The sequence below is a fragment of the Eleutherodactylus coqui genome, unplaced genomic scaffold (assembly GCF_035609145.1).
Source record: "Eleutherodactylus coqui strain aEleCoq1 unplaced genomic scaffold, aEleCoq1.hap1 HAP1_SCAFFOLD_71, whole genome shotgun sequence".
Classification (NCBI taxonomy): Eukaryota; Metazoa; Chordata; class Amphibia; order Anura; family Eleutherodactylidae; genus Eleutherodactylus; species Eleutherodactylus coqui.
The window spans coordinates 141,162-160,176 of NW_027101939.1; the positions used below are offsets into that span (position 1 = coordinate 141,162).

General features: G+C 42.3%; 1 protein-coding gene across 1 annotated transcript in view; it reads right to left on the reverse strand.

Annotated features, from left to right (window-relative positions):
• FRRS1L (ferric chelate reductase 1 like) overlaps nucleotides 1-16,125 on the reverse strand; it is a 102,187-nt gene extending 86,062 nt beyond the window's left edge. The window contains exon 1 of the mRNA XM_066588661.1: nucleotides 15,970-16,125. The gene's annotated coding sequence lies outside the window, so the exon portion shown is untranslated. The remainder of the gene's footprint in view (nucleotides 1-15,969) is intronic.
• Between the last annotated feature and the right edge of the window lie 2,890 nt (nucleotides 16,126-19,015).

The window sequence follows — 19,015 nt, forward strand, 5'->3', positions numbered from 1 at the left end:
AATCTACCTCCCCTCTATGTGTATATACTGAAGAGAATCTACCTCCCATCTATGTGTATATACTGAGGAGAATCTACCTCCCCTCCATGTGTATATACTGAGGAGAATCTACCCCCCCTCTATGTGTATATACTGAGGAGAATCTACCCCCCCCTCTATGTGTATATACTGAGGAGAATCTACCTCCCCTCTATGTGTATATACTGAGGAGAATCTACCTCCCCTCTCTGTGTATATACTGAGGAGAATCTACCCCCCCCCCCTCTATGTGTATATACTGAGGAGAATCTACCTCCCCTCTATGTGTATATACTGAGGAGAATCTACCTCCCCTCTATGTGTATATACTGAGGAGCATCTACCTCACCCCTATGTGTATATAGTGAGGAGAATCTACCTCACCCCTATGTGCATATAGTGAGGAGAATCTACCTCACCTCTATGCGTATATACTGAGGAGAATCCACCTCACCTCTGTGTGTATATACTGAGGAGAATCTACCTCACCTCTGTGTATATATACTGAGGAGAATCTACCTCAACCCTATGTGTATATAGTGAGGAGAATCTACCTCACCTCTATGTGTATATACTGAGGAGAATCTACCTCGCCTCTATGTGTATATACTGAGGAGAATCTACCTCCCCTCTATGTGTATATACTGAGGAGAATCTACCTCCCCTATATGTGTATATACTGAGGAGAATCTACCTCCCCTCTATGTGTATACACTGAGGAGAATCTACCTCCCCTCTATGTGTATATACTGAGGAGAATCTACCTCACCTCTGTGTATATACTGAGGAGAATCTACCTCCCCTCTACCTGTATATACTGAGGGGAATCTACCTCACCTCTGTGTGTATATACTGAGGAGAATCTACCCACCCCCTCTATGTGTATATACTGAGGAGAATCTACCTCCCCTCTATGTGTATATACTGAGGAGAATCTACCTCCCCTCCATGTGTATATACTGAGGAGAATCTACCCCCCCTCTATGTGTATATACTGGGGAGAATCTACCTCCCCTCTATGTGTATATACTGAGGAGAATCTACCTGCCCTCCATGTGTATATACTGAGGAGAATCTACCTCCCCTCCATGTGTATATACTGAGGAGAATCTACCCCCCCTCTATGTGTATATACTGAGGAGAATCTACCTCCCCTCTATGTGTATATACTGAAGAGAATCTACCTCCCATCTATGTGTATATACTGAGGAGAATCTACCTCCCCTCCATGTGTATATACTGAGGAGAATCTACCCCCCCTCTATGTGTATATACTGAGGAGAATCTACCCCCCCCTCTATGTGTATATACTGAGGAGAATCTACCTCCCCTCTATGTGTATATACTGAGGAGAATCTACCTCCCCTCTCTGTGTATATACTGAGGAGAATCTACCCCCCCCCCTCTATGTGTATATACTGAGGAGAATCTACCTCCCCTCTATGTGTATATACTGAGGAGAATCTACCTCCCCTCTATGTGTATATACTGAGGAGCATCTACCTCACCCCTATGTGTATATAGTGAGGAGAATCTACCTCACCCCTATGTGCATATAGTGAGGAGAATCTACCTCACCTCTATGCGTATATACTGAGGAGAATCCACCTCACCTCTGTGTGTATATACTGAGGAGAATCTACCTCACCTCTGTGTATATATACTGAGGAGAATCTACCTCAACCCTATGTGTATATAGTGAGGAGAATCTACCTCACCTCTATGTGTATATACTGAGGAGAATCTACCTCGCCTCTATGTGTATATACTGAGGAGAATCTACCTCCCCTCTATGTGTATATACTGAGGAGAATCTACCTCCCCTATATGTGTATATACTGAGGAGAATCTACCTCCCCTCTATGTGTATACACTGAGGAGAATCTACCTCCCCTCTATGTGTATATACTGAGGAGAATCTACCTCACCTCTGTGTATATACTGAGGAGAATCTACCTCCCCTCTACCTGTATATACTGAGGGGAATCTACCTCACCTCTGTGTGTATATACTGAGGAGAATCTACCTCACCCCTATGTGTATATAGTGAGGAGAATCTACCTCAACTCTATGTGTATATACTGAGGAGAATCTACCTCACCTGTGTGTGTATATACTGAGGAGAATTTACCTCACCTTTGTGTGTATGTACTGAGGAGAATCTACCTCACCTCTGTGTGTATATACTGAGGAGAATCTACCTCACCTCTGTGTGTATATACTGAGGAGAATCTACCTCACCTCTATGTGTATATACTGAGGAGACTCTACCTTACCTCTATGTGTATATACTGAGGAGACTCTACCTCCCATCTATGTGTATATACTGAGGAGAATCTACCTCCCCTCCATGTGTATATACTGAGGAGAATCTACCCCCCCCTCTATGTGTATATACTGAGGAGAATCTACCTCACCTCTATGTGTATATACTGAGGAGACTCTACCTTACCTCTATGTGTATATACTGAGGAGACTCTACCTCCCATCTATGTGTATATACTGAGGAGAATCTACCTCCCCTCCATGTGTATATACTGAGGAGAATCTACCCCCCCCCCCCTCTATGTGTATATACTGAGGAGAATGTACCTCCCCTCTATGTGCATATACTGAGGAGAATCTACCTCCCCTCCATGTGTATATACTGAGGAGACTCTACCTCCCCTCTATGTGTATATACTGAAGGGAATCTATCTTACCTCTGTGTATATACTGAGGAGAATCTACCTCTCCTCTATGTGTATATACTGAGGGGAATCTACCTTACCTCTGTGTATATACTGAGGAGAATCTACCTCTCCTCTATGTGTATATACTGAGGGGAATCTACCTCACCTCTGTGTATGTACTAGGGAGAATCTACCTTACATCTATGTGTATATACTGAGGAGAATCTACCTCACCTCTGTGTATATACTGAGGAGAATCTACCTCACCTCTATGTATATATACTGAGCAGAATCTACCTCACCTCTATGTGTATATACTAAGGAGAATCTACCTCCCCTCTACGTGTATATACTGAGGAGAATCTACCTCCCCTCCATGTGTATATACTGAGGAGAATCTACCCCCCCTCTATGTGTATATACTGAGGAGAATCTACCTCCCCTCTATGTGTATATACTGAGGAAAATCTACCTCCCCTCCATGTGTATATACTGAGGAGAATCTACCCCCCCTCCTATGTGTATATACTGAGGAGAATCTACCCCCCCTCTATGTGTATATACTGAGGAGAATCTACCTCCCCTCTATGTGTATATACTGAGGAGAATCTACCTCCCCTCTATGTGTATATACTGAGGAGAATCTACCCCCCCCCCTATGTGTATATACTGAGGAGAATCTACCTCCCCTCTATGTGTATATACTGAGGAGAATCTACCTCCCCTCTATGTGTATATACTGAGGAGCATCTACCTCACCCCTATGTGTATATAGTGAGGAGAATCTACCTCACCTCTATGTGTATATACTGAGGAGAATCTACCTCACCTCTATGCGTATATACTGAGGAGAATCTACCTCACCTCTGTGTATATATACTGAGGAGAATCTACCTCACCCCTATGTGTATATAGTGAGGAGAATCTACCTCACCTCTATGTGTATATACTGAGGAGAATCTACCTCGCCTCTATGTGTATATACTGAGGAGAATCTACCTCCCCTCTATGTGTATATACTGAGAAGAATCCACCTCCCCTCTATGTGTATATACTGAGGAGAATCTACCTCCCCTCTATGTGTATATACTGAGGAGAATCTACCTCCCCTCTATGTGTATATACTGAGGAGAATCTAGCTCACCTCTGTGTATATACTGAGGAGAATCTACCTCCCCTCTACGTGTATATACTGAGGGGAATCTACCTCACCTCTGTGTGTATACACTGAGGAGAATCTACCTCACCCCTATGTGTATATAGTGAGGAGAATCTACCTCACCTCTATGTGTATATACTGAGGAGAATCTACCTCACCTGTGTGTGTATATACTGAGGAGAATCTACCTCACCTCTGTGTGTATGTACTGTGGAGAATCTACCTCACCTCTATGTGTATATACTGAGGAGAATCTACCTCACCTCTGTGTGTATATACTGAGGAGAATCTACCTCACCTGTGTGTGTATATACTGAGGAGAAACTACCTCACCTCTATGTGTATATACTTGGGAGAATCTACCTCACCTCTATGTGTATATACTGAGGAGATTCTACCTCACCTCTCTGTACATACTGAGGAGAATATACCTCCCCTCTATGTGTATATACTGAGGAGAATCTACCTCACCTCTATATGTACATACTGAGGAGAATCTACCTCACCTGTGTGTGTATATACTGAGGATAATCTACCTCACCTCTATGTGTATATACTTGGGAGCATCTACCTCCCCGCTATGTGTATATACTGAGGAGAATCTACCTCACCTCTATATGTACATACTGAGGAGAATCTACCTCACCTGTGTGTGTACATACTGAGGAGAATCTACCTCACCTCTATATGTATATACTGAGGAGAAGGTACCTCACCTCTATATGTATATACTGAGGAGAATCTACCTCACCTCTATATGTATATACTGAGGAGAATCTACCTCACCTCTGTGTGTATATACTGAGGAGAATCTACCTCACCTCTATGTGTATATACTGAGGAGACTCTACCTTACCTCTATGTGTATATACTGAGGAGACTCTACCTCCCATCTATGTGTATATACTGAGGAGAATCTTCCTCTCCTCCATGTGTATATACTAAGGAGAATCTACCTCTCCTCTATGTGTATATACTGAGGAGTATCTACCTCACCTCTATGTGTATATACTGAGAAGAATCCACCTCACCTCTATGTGTATATACTGAGGAGAATCTGCCTCACCTCTATGTGTATATACTGAGGAGAATCTACCTCCCCTCTATGTGTATATACTGAGGAGAATCTACCTCCCCTCTATGTGTATATACTGAGGAGAATGTACCTTCCCTCCATGTGTATATACTGAGGAGAATCTACCTCCCCTCCATGTGTATATACTAAGGAGAATCTACCCCCCCTCTATGTGTATATACTGAGGAGAATCTACCTCCCCTCTATGTGTATATACTGAGGAGAATCTACCTCCCCTCTATGTGTATATACTGAGGAGAATCTACCTCCCCTCCATGTGTATATACTGAGGAGAATCTACCCCCCCCTCTATGCGTATATACTGAGGAGAATCTACCTCACCTCTATGTGTATATACTGAGGAGAATCTACCTCCCATCTATGTATATATATTGAGGAGAATCTACCTCCCCTCCATGTGTATATACTGAGGAGAATCTACCCCCCTCTATGTGTCTATGTGTATATACTGAGGAGAATCTACCTCCCCTCTATGTGTATATACTGAGGAGAATCTACCTCCCCTCTATGTGTATATACTGAGGAGAATCTACCTCCCCTCTATGTGTATATACTGAGGAGATTTTACCCCCCCCCCCTCTATGTGTATATACTGAGGAGAATCTACCTCCCCTCTATGTGTATATACTGAGGAGCATCTACCTCCCCTCTATGTGTATATACTGAGGAGCATCTACCTCCCCTCTATGTGTATATACTGAGGAGCATCTACCTCACCCCTATGTGTATATAGTGAGGAGAATCTACCTCACCCCTATGTGTATATAGTGAGGAGAATCTACCTCACCCCTATGTGTATATAGTGAGGAGAATCTACCTCACCTCTATGCGTATATACTGAGGAGAATCCACCTCACCTCTGTGTGTATATACTGAGGAGAATCTACCTCACCTCTGTGTATATATACTGAGGAGAATCTACCTCAACCCTTTGTGTATATAGTGAGGAGAATCTACCTCACCTCTATGTGTATATACTGAGGAGAATCTACCTCGCCTCTATGTGTATATACTGAGGAGAATCTACCTCCCCTCTATGTGTATATACTGAGGAGAATCTACCTCCCCTATATGTGTATATACTGAGGAGAATCTACCTCCCCTCTATTTGTATACACTGAGGAGAATCTACCTCCCCTCTATGTGTATATACTGAGGAGAATCTACCTCACCTCTGTGTATATACTGAGGAGAATCTACCTCCCCTCTACCTGTATATACTGAGGGGAATCTACCTCACCTCTGTGTGTATATACTGAGGAGAATCTACCTCACCCCTATGTGTATATAGTGAGGAGAATCTACTTCAACTCTATGTGTATATACTGAGGAGAATCTACCTCACCTGTGTGTGTATATACTGAGGAGAATTTACCTCACCTTTGTGTGTATGTACTGAGGAGAATCTACCTCACCTCTGTGTGTATATACTGAGGAGAATCTACCTCACCTGTGTGTGTATATACTGAGGAGAATCTACCTCACCTCTATGTGTATATACTTGGGAGAATTTACCTCACCTCTATGTGTATATACTGAGGAGATTCTACCTTACCTCTCTGTACATACTGAGGAGAATCTACCTCACCTGTGTGTGTATATACTGAGGAGAATCTACCTCCCCTCTATGTGTATATACTGAGGAGAATCTACCTCACCTCTATATGTACATACTGAGGAGTATCTACCTCCCCTCTATATGTATATACTGAGGAGAATCTACCTCACCTCTATATGTATATACTGAGGAGAATCTACATTACCTCTATGTGTATATACTGAGGAGACTCTACCTCCCATCTATGTGTATATACTGAGGAGAATCTACCTCCCCTCCATGTGTATATACTGAGGAGAATCTACCCCCCCCTCTATGTGTATATACTGAGGGGAATCTACCTCACCTCTATGTGTATATACTGAGGAGAATCTACCTCACCTCTATATGTATATACTGAGGAGAATCTACATTACCTCTATGTGTATATACTGAGGAGAATCTACCTCACCTGTGTGTGTATATACTGAGGAGAATCTACCTCACCTCTGTGTGTATGTACTGTGGAGAATCTACCTCACCTCTATGTGTATATACTGAGGAGAATCTACCTCACCTCTGTGTGTATATACTGAGGAGAATCTACCTCACCTGTGTGTGTATATACTGAGGAGAAACTACCTCACCTCTATGTGTATATACTTGGGAGAATCTACCTCACCTCTATGTGTATATACTGAGGAGATTCTACCTCACCTCTCTGTACATACTGAGGAGAATATACCTCCCCTCTATGTGTATATACTGAGGAGAATCTACCTCACCTCTATATGTACATACTGAGGAGAATCTACCTCACCTGTGTGTGTATATACTGAGGAGAATCTACCTCACCTCTATATGTATATACTGAGGAGAATCTACCTCACCTCTGTGTGTATATACTGAGGAGAATCTACCTCACCTCTGTGTGTATATACTGAGGAGAATCTACCTCACCTCTATGTGTATATACTGAGGAGACTCTACCTTACCTCTATGTGTATATACTGAGGAGACTCTACCTCCCATCTATGTGTATATACTGAGGAGAATCTACCTCCCCTCCATGTGTATATACTGAGGAAAATCTACCCCCCCTCTATGTGTATATACTGAGGAGAATCTACCTCACCTCTATGTGTATATACTGAGGAGACTCTACCTTACCTCTATGTGTATATACTGAGGAGACTCTACCTCCCATCTATGTGTATATACTGAGTAGAATCTACCTCCCCTCCATGTGTATATACTGAGGAGAATCTACCCCCCCCCCCTCTATGTGTATATACTGAGGAGAATCTACCTCCCCTCTATGTGCATATACTGAGGAGAATCTACCTCCCCTCCATGTGTATATACTGAGGAGACTCTACCTCCCCTCTATGTGTATATACTGAAGGGAATCTATCTTACCTCTGTGTATATACTGAGGAGAATCTACCTCTCCTCTATGTGTATATACTGAGGGGAATCTACCTTACCTCTGTGTATATACTGAGGAGAATCTACCTCTCCTCTATGTGTATATACTGAGGGGAATCTACCTCACCTCTGTGTATGTACTAGGGAGAATCTACCTTACATCTATGTGTATATACTGAGGAGAATCTACCTCACCTCTGTGTATATACTGAGGAGAATCTACCTCACCTCTATGTATATATACTGAGCAGAATCTACCTCACCTCTATGTGTATATACTAAGGAGAATCTACCTCCCCTCTATGTGTATATACGGAGGAGAATCTACCTCCCCTCTATGTGTATATACTGAGGAGAATCTACCTCCCCTCTATGTGTATATATTGAGGAGAATCTACCTCACCTCTGTGTATATACTGAGGAGAATCTACCTCCCCTCTATGTGTATATACTGAGGAGAATCTACCTCCCCTCTATGTGTATATACTGAGGAGCATCTACCTCACCCCTATGTGTATATAGTGAGGAGAATCTACCTCACCTCTATGTGTATATACTGAGGAGAATCTACCTCACCTCTATGCGTATATACTGAGGAGAATGTGATTGGTCATATATTAGTATAATGTGATGTATATGTGTTACCCATAATCCTCCAGTGTACAGATAATGTATAATATACTACATGACATGTAGCCCCCCAGTGTACTGCTATATACATGTACAGTATGTGATTGGTCATATATCAGTATAATGTGATGTATATGTGTTACCCATAATCCTCCAGTGTACAGATAATGTATAATATAGTATATGACATGTAGCCCCCCCATTGTACTGCTATATACATGTACAGTATGTGATTGGTCATATATCAGTATAATGTGATGTATATGTGTTACCCATAATCCTCCAGTGTACAGATAATATATAATATAGTACATGACATGTAGCCCCCCCAGTGTACCGCTATATAGATGTACAGTATGTGATTGGTCATATATTAATATGATGTGATGTATATGTGTTACCCATAATCCTCCAGTGTACAGATTATGTATAATATAGTACATTACATGTAGCCCCCCCAGTGTACCGCTATATACATGTACAGTATGTGATTGGTCATATATTAGTATAATGTGATGTATATGTGTTACCCATAATTCTCCAGTGTACAGATAATGTATAATATAGTACATGACATGTAGCCCCCCAGTGTACCGCTATATGCATGTACAGTATGTGATTGGTCATATATTAGTATAATGTGATGTATATGTGTTACCCATAATCCTCCAGTGTACAGATAATGTATAAAATACTACATGACATGTAGCCCCCCAGTGTACTGCTATATACATGTACAGTATGTGATTGGTGATATATCAGTATAATGTGATGTATATGTGTTACCCATAATCCTCCAGTGTACAGATAATGTACAATATAGTATATGACATGTAGCCCCCCCCATTGTACTGCTATATACATGTACAGTATGTGATTGGTCATATATCAGTATAATGTGATGTATATGTGTTACCCATAATCCTCCAGTGTACAGATTATGTATAATATAGTATATGACATGTAGCCCCCCCAGTGTACCGCTATATACATGTACAGTATGTGATTGGTCATATATTAGGATAATGTAATGTATATGTGTTACCCATAATCCTCCTGTGTACAGATAATGTATAATATAGTACATGACATGTAGCCCCCCAGTGTACCGCTATATAGATGTACAGTATGTGATTGGTCATATATTAGTATGATGTGATGTATATGTGTTACCCATAATCCTCCAGTGTACAGATTATGTATAATATAATACATTACATGTAGCCCCCCAGTGTACCGCTATATACATGTACAGTATGTGATTGGTCATATATCAGTATAATGTGATGTATATGTGTTACCCATAATCCTCCAGTGTACAGATTATGTATAATATAGTACATGACATGTAGCCCCCCAGTGTACCGCTAAATAGATGTACAGTATGTGATTGGTCATATATTAGTATGATGTGATGTATATGTGTTACCCATAATCCTCCAGTGTACAGATCATGTATAATATAGTACATGACATGTAGCTCCCCCAATGTACCGATATATACATGTACAGTATGTGATTGGTCATATATTAGTATGATGTGATGTATGTGTGTTACTTATAATCCTCCAGTGTACAGATAATATATAATATAGTATATGGCCTGTAGCCCCCCCCCCCCAGTGTACTGCTATATACATGTACAGTATGTGATTGGTCATATATTAGTATGATGTGATGTATATGTGTTACCCATAATCCTCCTGTGTACAGATAATGTATAATATAGTACATGACATGTAGCCCCCCCAGTGTACCGCTATATACATGTACAGTATGTGATTGGTCATATATTAGTATAATGTGATGTATATGTGTTACCCATAATCCTCCAGTGTACAGATCATGTATAATATAGTATATGGCATGTAGCCCCCCAGTGTACCGCTATATAGATGTACAGTATGTGATTGGTCATATATTAGTATGATGTGATGTATATGTGTTACCCATAATCCTCCAGTGTACAGATCATGTATAATATAGTACATGACATGTAGCTCCCCCAATGTACCGATATATACATGTACAGTATGTGATTGGTCATATATTAGTATGATGTGATGTATATGTGTTACCTATAATCCTCCAGTGTACAGATAATATATAATATAGTATATGGCCTGTAGCCCCCCCCCCCAGTGTACTGCTATATACATGTACAGTATGTGATTGGTCATATATTAGTATGATGTGATGTATATGTGTTACCCATAATCCTCCTGTGTACAGATAATGTATAATATAGTACATGACATGTAGCCCCCCCAGTGTACCGCTATATACATGTACAGTATGTGATTGGTCATATATTAGGATAATGTAATGTATATGTGTTACCCATAATCCTCCTGTGTACAGATAATGTATAATATAGTATATGACATGTAGCCCCCCCAGTGTACCGCTATATACATGTACAGTATGTGATTGGTCATATATTAGTATGATGTGATGTATATGTGTTACCCATAATCCTCCAGTGTACAGATAATGTATAACATCGTATATGACATGTAGCCCCCCCAGTGTACCGCTATATACATGTACAGTATGTGATTGGTCATATATTAGTATAATATGATGTATATGTGATACCCATAATCCTCCAGGGTACAGCTAATGTATAATATAGTACATGACATGTAGCCCCCCCAGTGTACCGCTATATACATGTACAGTATGTGATTGGTCATATATTAGTATGATGTGATGTATATGTGTTACCCATAATCCTCCTGTGTACAGATAATGTATAATATAGTACATGACATGTAGCCCCCCCCCCCCAGTGTACCGCTATATACATGTACAGTATGTGATTGGTCATATATTAGTATGATGTGATGTATATGTGTTACCCATAATCCTCCAGTGTACAGATAATGTATAATATAGTACATGACATGTAGCCCCCCCAGTGTACCGCTATATACATGTACCGTATGTGATTGGTCATATATTAGTATAATGTGATGTATATGTGTTACCCATAATCCTCCAGTGTACAGATAATGTATAATATACTACATGACATGTAGCCCCCCAGTGTACTGCTATATACATGTACAGTATGTGATTGGTCATATATCAGTATAATGTGATGTATATGTGTTACCCATAATCCTCCAGTGTACAGATAATGTATAATATAGTATATGACATGTAGCCCCCCCATTGTACTGCTATATACATGTACAGTATGTGATTGGTCATATATCAGTATAATGTGATGTATATGTGTTACCCATAATCCTCCAGTGTACAGATAATATATAATATAGTACATGACATGTAGCCCCCCCAGTGTACCGCTATATAGATGTACAGTATGTGATTGGTCATATATTAATATGATGTGATGTATATGTGTTACCCATAATCCTCCAGTGTACAGATTATGTATAATATAGTACATTACATATAGCCCCCCCAGTGTACCGCTATATACATGTACAGTATGTGATTGGTCATATATTAGTATGATGTGATGTATGTGTGTTACTTATAATCCTCCAGTGTACAGATAATATATAATATAGTATATGGCCTGTAGCCCCCCCCCCCAGTGTACTGCTATATACATGTACAGTATGTGATTGGTCATATATTAGTATGATGTGATGTATATGTGTTACCCATAATCCTCCTGTGTACAGATAATGTATAATATAGTACATGACATGTAGCCCCCCCAGTGTACCGCTATATACATGTACAGTATGTGATTGGTCATATATTAGTATAATGTGATGTATATGTGTTACCCATAATCCTCCAGTGTACAGATCATGTATAATATAGTATATGGCATGTAGCCCCCCAGTGTACCGCTATATAGATGTACAGTATGTGATTGGTCATATATTAGTATGATGTGATGTATATGTGTTACCCATAATCCTCCAGTGTACAGATCATGTATAATATAGTACATGACATGTAGCTCCCCCAATGTACCGATATATACATGTACAGTATGTGATTGGTCATATATTAGTATGATGTGATGTATATGTGTTACCTATAATCCTCCAGTGTACAGATAATATATAATATAGTATATGGCCTGTAGCCCCCCCCCCCCCCCCAGTGTACTGCTATATACATGTACAGTATGTGATTGGTCATATATTAGTATGATGTGATGTATATGTGTTACCCATAATCCTCCTGTGTACAGATAATGTATAATATAGTACATGACATGTAGCCCCCCCAGTGTGCCGCTATATACATGTACAGTATGTGATTGGTCATATATTAGGATAATGTAATGTATATGTGTTACCCATAATCCTCCTGTGTACAGATAATGTATAATATAGTATATGACATGTAGCCCCCCCAGTGTACCGCTATATACATGTACAGTATGTGATTGGTCATATATTAGTATGATGTGATGTATATGTGTTACCCATAATCCTCCAGTGTACAGATAATGTATAACATCGTATATGACATGTAGCCCCCCCAGTGTACCGCTATATACATGTACAGTATGTGATTGGTCATATATTAGTATAATATGATGTATATGTGATACCCATAATCCTCCAGGGTACAGCTAATGTATAATATAGTACATGACATGTAGCCCCCCCAGTGTACCGCTATATACATGTACAGTATGTGATTGGTCATATATTAGTATGATGTGATGTATATGTGTTACCCATAATCCTCCTGTGTACAGATAATGTATAATATAGTACATGACATGTAGCCCCCCCCCCAGTGTACCGCTATATACATGTACAGTATGTGATTGGTCATATATTAGTATGATGTGATGTATATGTGTTACCCATAATCCTCCAGTGTACAGATAATGTATAATATAGTATATGACATGTTCCCCCCCAGTGTACTGCTATATACATGTACAGTATGTGATTGGTCATATATTAGTATAATGTGATGTATATGTGTTACCCATAATCCTCCAGTGTACAGATAATATATTATATAGTACATGACATGTAGCCCCCTAGTGTACTGCTATATACATGTACAGTATGTGATTGGTCATATATCAGTATAATGTGATGTATATGTGTTACCCATAATCCTCCAGTGTACAGATAATGTATAATATAGTATATGACATGTAGCCCCCCCAGTGTACTGCTATATACATGTACAGTATGTGATTGGTCATATATTAGTATGATGTGATGTATATGTGTTACCCATAATCCTCCAGTGTACAGATAATGTATAATATAGTATATGACATGTAGCCCCCCCAGTGTACTGCTATATACATGTACAGTATGTGATTGGTCATATATTAGTATGATGTGATGTATATGTGTTACCCATAATCCTCCAGTGTACAGATAATGTATAATATAGTATATGACATGTAGCCCCCCAGTGTACCGCTATATACATGTACAGTATGTGATTGGTCATATATTAGTATGATGTGATGTATATGTGTTACCCATAATCCTCCAGTGTACAGATAATGTATAACATAGTGTATGACATGTAGCCCCCCCAGTGTACCGCTATATAGATGTACAGTATGTGATTGGTCATATATTAGTATGATGTGATGTATATGTGTTACCCATAATCCTCCAGTGTACAGATAATGTATAATATAGTATATGACATGTAGCCCGCCCAGTGTAGCGCTATATAGATGTACAGTATGTGATTGGTCATATATTAGTATGATGTGATGTATATGTGTTACCCATAATCCTCCAGTGTACAGATAATGTATAATATAGTACATGACATGTAGCCCCCCAGTGTACCGCTATATACATGTACAGTATGTGATTGGTCATATATCAGTATGATGTGATGTATATGTGTTACCCATAATCCTCCAGTGTACAGATAATGTATAATATACTACATGACATGTAGCCCCCCAGTGTACTGCTATATACATGTACAGTATGTGATTGGTCATATATTAGTTTGATGTGATGTATATGTGTTACCCATAATCCTCCAGTGTACAGATAATGTATAATATAGTATATGACATGTAGCCTGCCCAGTGTAGCGCTATATAGATGTACAGTATGTGATTGGTCATATATTAGTATGATGTGATGTATATGTGTTACCCATAATCCTCCAGTGTACAGATAATGTATAATATAGTATATGACATGTTGCCTGCCCAGTGTAGCGCTATATAGATGTACAGTATGTGATTGGTCATATATTAGTATGATGTGATGTATATGTGTTACCCATAATCCTCCAGTGTACAGATAATGTATAATATAGTACATTACATGTAGCCCCCCCAGTGTACCGCTATATACATGTACAGTATGTGATTGGTCATATATTAGTATGATGTGATGTATATGTGTTACCCATAATCCTCCTGTGTACAGATAATGTATAATATAGTATATGGCATGTAGCCCCCCAGTGTACCGCTATATACATGTACAGTATGTGATTGGTCATATATTAGTATGATGTGATGTATATATGTTACCCATAATCCTCCTGTGTACAGATAATGTATAATATAGTATATGGCATGTAGCCCCCCAGTGTACCGCTATATACATGTACAGTATGTGATTGGCCATATATTAGTATGATGTGATGTATATGTGTTACCTATAATCCTCCAGTGTACAGATAATGTATAATATAGTACATGACATGTAGCCCCCTCCCCAGTGTACTGCTATATAGATGTACAGTATGTGATTGGTCATATATTAGTATGATGTGATGTATATGTGTTACCCATAATGCTCCAGTGTACAGATAATATATAATATACTACATGACATGTAGCCCCCCCAGTGTACTGCTATATAGATGTACAGTATGTGATTGGTCATATATTAGTATGATGTGATGTATATGTGTTACCCATAATCCTCCAGTGTACAGATAATGTATAATATAGTACATGACATGTAGCCCCCTCCCCAGTGTACTGCTATATACATGTACAGTATGTGATTGGTCATATATTAGTATGATGTGATGTATATGTGTTACCCATAATCCTCCAGTGTACAGATCATGTATAATATAGTATATGGCATGTAGCCCCCCAGTGTACCGCTATATAGATGTACAGTATGTGATTGGTCATATATTAGTATGATGTGATGTATATGTGTTACCCATAATCCTCCAGTGTACAGATAATGTATAATATAGTACATGACATGTAGCCCCCCCCCAATGTACCGCTATATACATGTACAGTATGTGATTGGTCATATATTAGTATGATGTGATGTATATGTGTTACCCATAATCCTCCAGTGTACAGATAATGTATAATATACTACATGACATGTAGCCCCCTCCCCAGTGTATACATATGTATATAGTATGTGGTGTATACGGGTATGATCGGCCGGCGCTGGTCGTGGTGCTGAAGCCGCTCCCCTCCCGCCCCGCGGCCGCCGTACTGCACCTTCCTCCACCGCTGGCTCCCGCCGACCCTGCTGCTGCCGGTGACCGCAGGTTTCCTCCTCGTCTCTCGGGCGGGCGCCGGATCTCTCCGCTAGGAGGCCCGCAGATTGCATCACGGTCATGTGACCTGAGAGCGGCTGTGCACGTTCAGCCCCGTCCTCCGTGGTCCCCGGTACAGCGCCTCCCGCCGGGACTAGGTGATGTACTGTCTGTCACCGGCGCTGGGAGACCCCATAAGTCCCGTGCTGCCTGGTTTCAGAGGGGCTTCTGCGCTGGCCGCTACCGTAGTATTACTGCTGGCCGCTACCGTAGTATTACCGCTGGCCGCTACCGTAGTATTACCGCTGGCCGCTCTCGGTAGTATACTGTTGGACGTTATAGGAGTATTACTGCTGGCCGCTACCGGAGTATTACTGCTGGCCGCTACCGGAGTATTACCGCTGGCCGCTACCGGAGTATTACCGCTGGCCGCTCTCGGTAGTATACTGTTGGACGTTATAGGAGTATTACTGCTGGCCGCTACCGGAGTATTACTGCTGGCCGCTACCGGAGTATTACCGCTGGCCGCTACCGGAGTATTACTGCTGGCCACTACCGGAGTATTACTGCTGGCCACTACCGTAGTATTACCGCTGGTCACTGGCCGCTCTCGGGAGTATACTGTTGGACGTTATAGGAGTATTACCGCTGGCCGCTACCGTAGTATTACCGCTGGTCACTGGCCGCTCTCGGGAGTATACTGTTGGACGTTATAGGAGTATTACTGCTGGCCGCTACCGGAGTATTACTGCTGGCCGCTACCGGAGTATTACCGCTGGCCGCTACCGGAGTATTACTGCTGGCCACTACCGGAGTATTACTGCTGGCCACTACCGTAGTATTACCGCTGGTCACTGGCCGCTCTCGGGAGTATACTGTTGGACGTTATAGGAGTATTACCGCTGGCCGCTACCGTAGTATTACCGCTGGTCACTGGCCGCTCTCGGGAGTATACTGTTGGACGTTATAGGAGTATTACCGCTGGCCGCTACCGTAGTATTACCGCTGGCCGCTCTCGGTAGTATACTGTTGGACGTTATAGGAGTATTACCGCTGGCCGCTACCGGAGTATTACCGCTGGCCGCTACCGGAGTATTACTGCTGGCCGCTCTCGGTAGTATACTGTTGGACGTTATAGGAGTATTACCGCTGGCCGCTACCGTAGTATTACCGCTGGCCGCTACCGGAGTATTACTGCTGGCCGCTCTCGGGAGTATACTGTAGGACGTTATAGGAGTATTACCGCTGGCCGGTACTGGAGTATTACTGCTAGCCGCTACCGGAAGTATTACCGCTGGCCGGTACTGGAGTATTACTGCTAGCCGCTACCGGGAGTATTACCGCTGGCCACTACCGTAGTATTACCGCTGGTCGCTGGCCGCTCTCTGTAGTATACTGTTGGACGTTATAGGAGTATTACCGCTGGCCACTACCGGGAGTAGTACTGCTGGCCGCTACCGGAGTATTACCGCTGGCCGCTACCGGAGTATTACTGCTAGCCGCTACCGGAGTATTACCGCTGGCCGCTACCGGGAGTATTACTGCTGGCCGCTCTCGGGAGTATACTGTAGGACGTTATATGAGTATTACTGCTGGCCGCTACCGGAGTATTACCGCTGGCCACTACCGGGAGTATTACTGCTAGCCGCTTCCAGGAGTCTTACCGCTGGCCGCTTCCGGAGTATTACCGCTGGTCACTGGCCGCTCTCGGGAGTATACTGTAGGACGTTATAGGAGTATTACCGCTGGCCGGTACTGGAGTATTACTGCTAGCCGCTACCGGAAGTATTACCGCTGGCCACTACCGTAGTATTATCGCTGGTCACTGGCCGCTCTCGGGAGTATACTGTTGGACGTTATAGGAGTATTACCGCTGGCCACTACCGTAGTATTACCGTTGGTCACTGGCCGCTCTCGGGAGTATACTGTAGGACGTTATAGGAGTATTACCGCTGGCCACTACCGGGAGTATTACTGCTGGCCGTTACTGGAGTATTACTGCTAGCCGCTACCAGAGTATTACTGCTAGCCGCTACCGGGAGTATTACTGCTGGCCGCTACTGGAGTATTACTGCTAGCCGCTACTGGAGTATTACTGCTAGCCGCTACCGGGAGTATTACCGCTGGCCGCTACCGGGAGTATTACCGCTGGCCGCTACTGGAGTATTACCGCTGGCCGCTACCGGAGTATTACCGCTAGCCGCTACCGGGAGTATTACTGTTGGTCACTGGCCGCTCTCGGGAGTATACTGTAGGACGTTATAGGAGTATTACCGCTGGCCGCTACCGGGAGTCTTACCGCTGGCCACTACTGGAGTATTACCGCTGGCCGCTACCGGAGTATTACTGCTAGCCGCTACCGGGAGTATTACTGCTGGCCGCTACTGGAGTATTACTGCTGGCCGCTACTGGAGTATTAGTGCTAGCCGCTACTGGAGTATTACTGCTAGCCGCTACCGGGAGTATTACCGCTGGCCGATACCGGAGTATTCCTGCTAGCTGGTACTGGAGTATTACCGCTGACCGCTACCGGAGTATTACTGCTAGCCGCTACCGGGAGTATTACTGCTGGCCGCTACCGTAGTATTACCGCTGGTCACTGGCCGCTCTCGGGAATATACTGTAGGACGCTATAGGAGTATTACCGCTAGCCGCTATCGGGAGTATTACCGCTGGCCACTGCCGGGAGTATTACTGCTGGCTGCTACTGGAGTATTACTGCTAGCCGCTACCGGGAGTATTACCGCTGCCCGGTACTGGAGTATTCCCGCTGGCCACTACCGGAGTATTACTGCTGGCCGCTACCGTAGTATTACCGCTGGTCACTGGCCGCTCTCGGGAGTATACTGTAGGACGTTATAGGAGTATTACCGCTGGCCGCTACCGGGAGTGTTACCGCTGGACGCTACCGGGAGTATTACCGCTGGCCACTACCGGGAATATTACTGCTGGCCGCTACTGGAGTATTACTGCTAGCCGCTACCACGAGTATTACCGCTGGCCGCTAC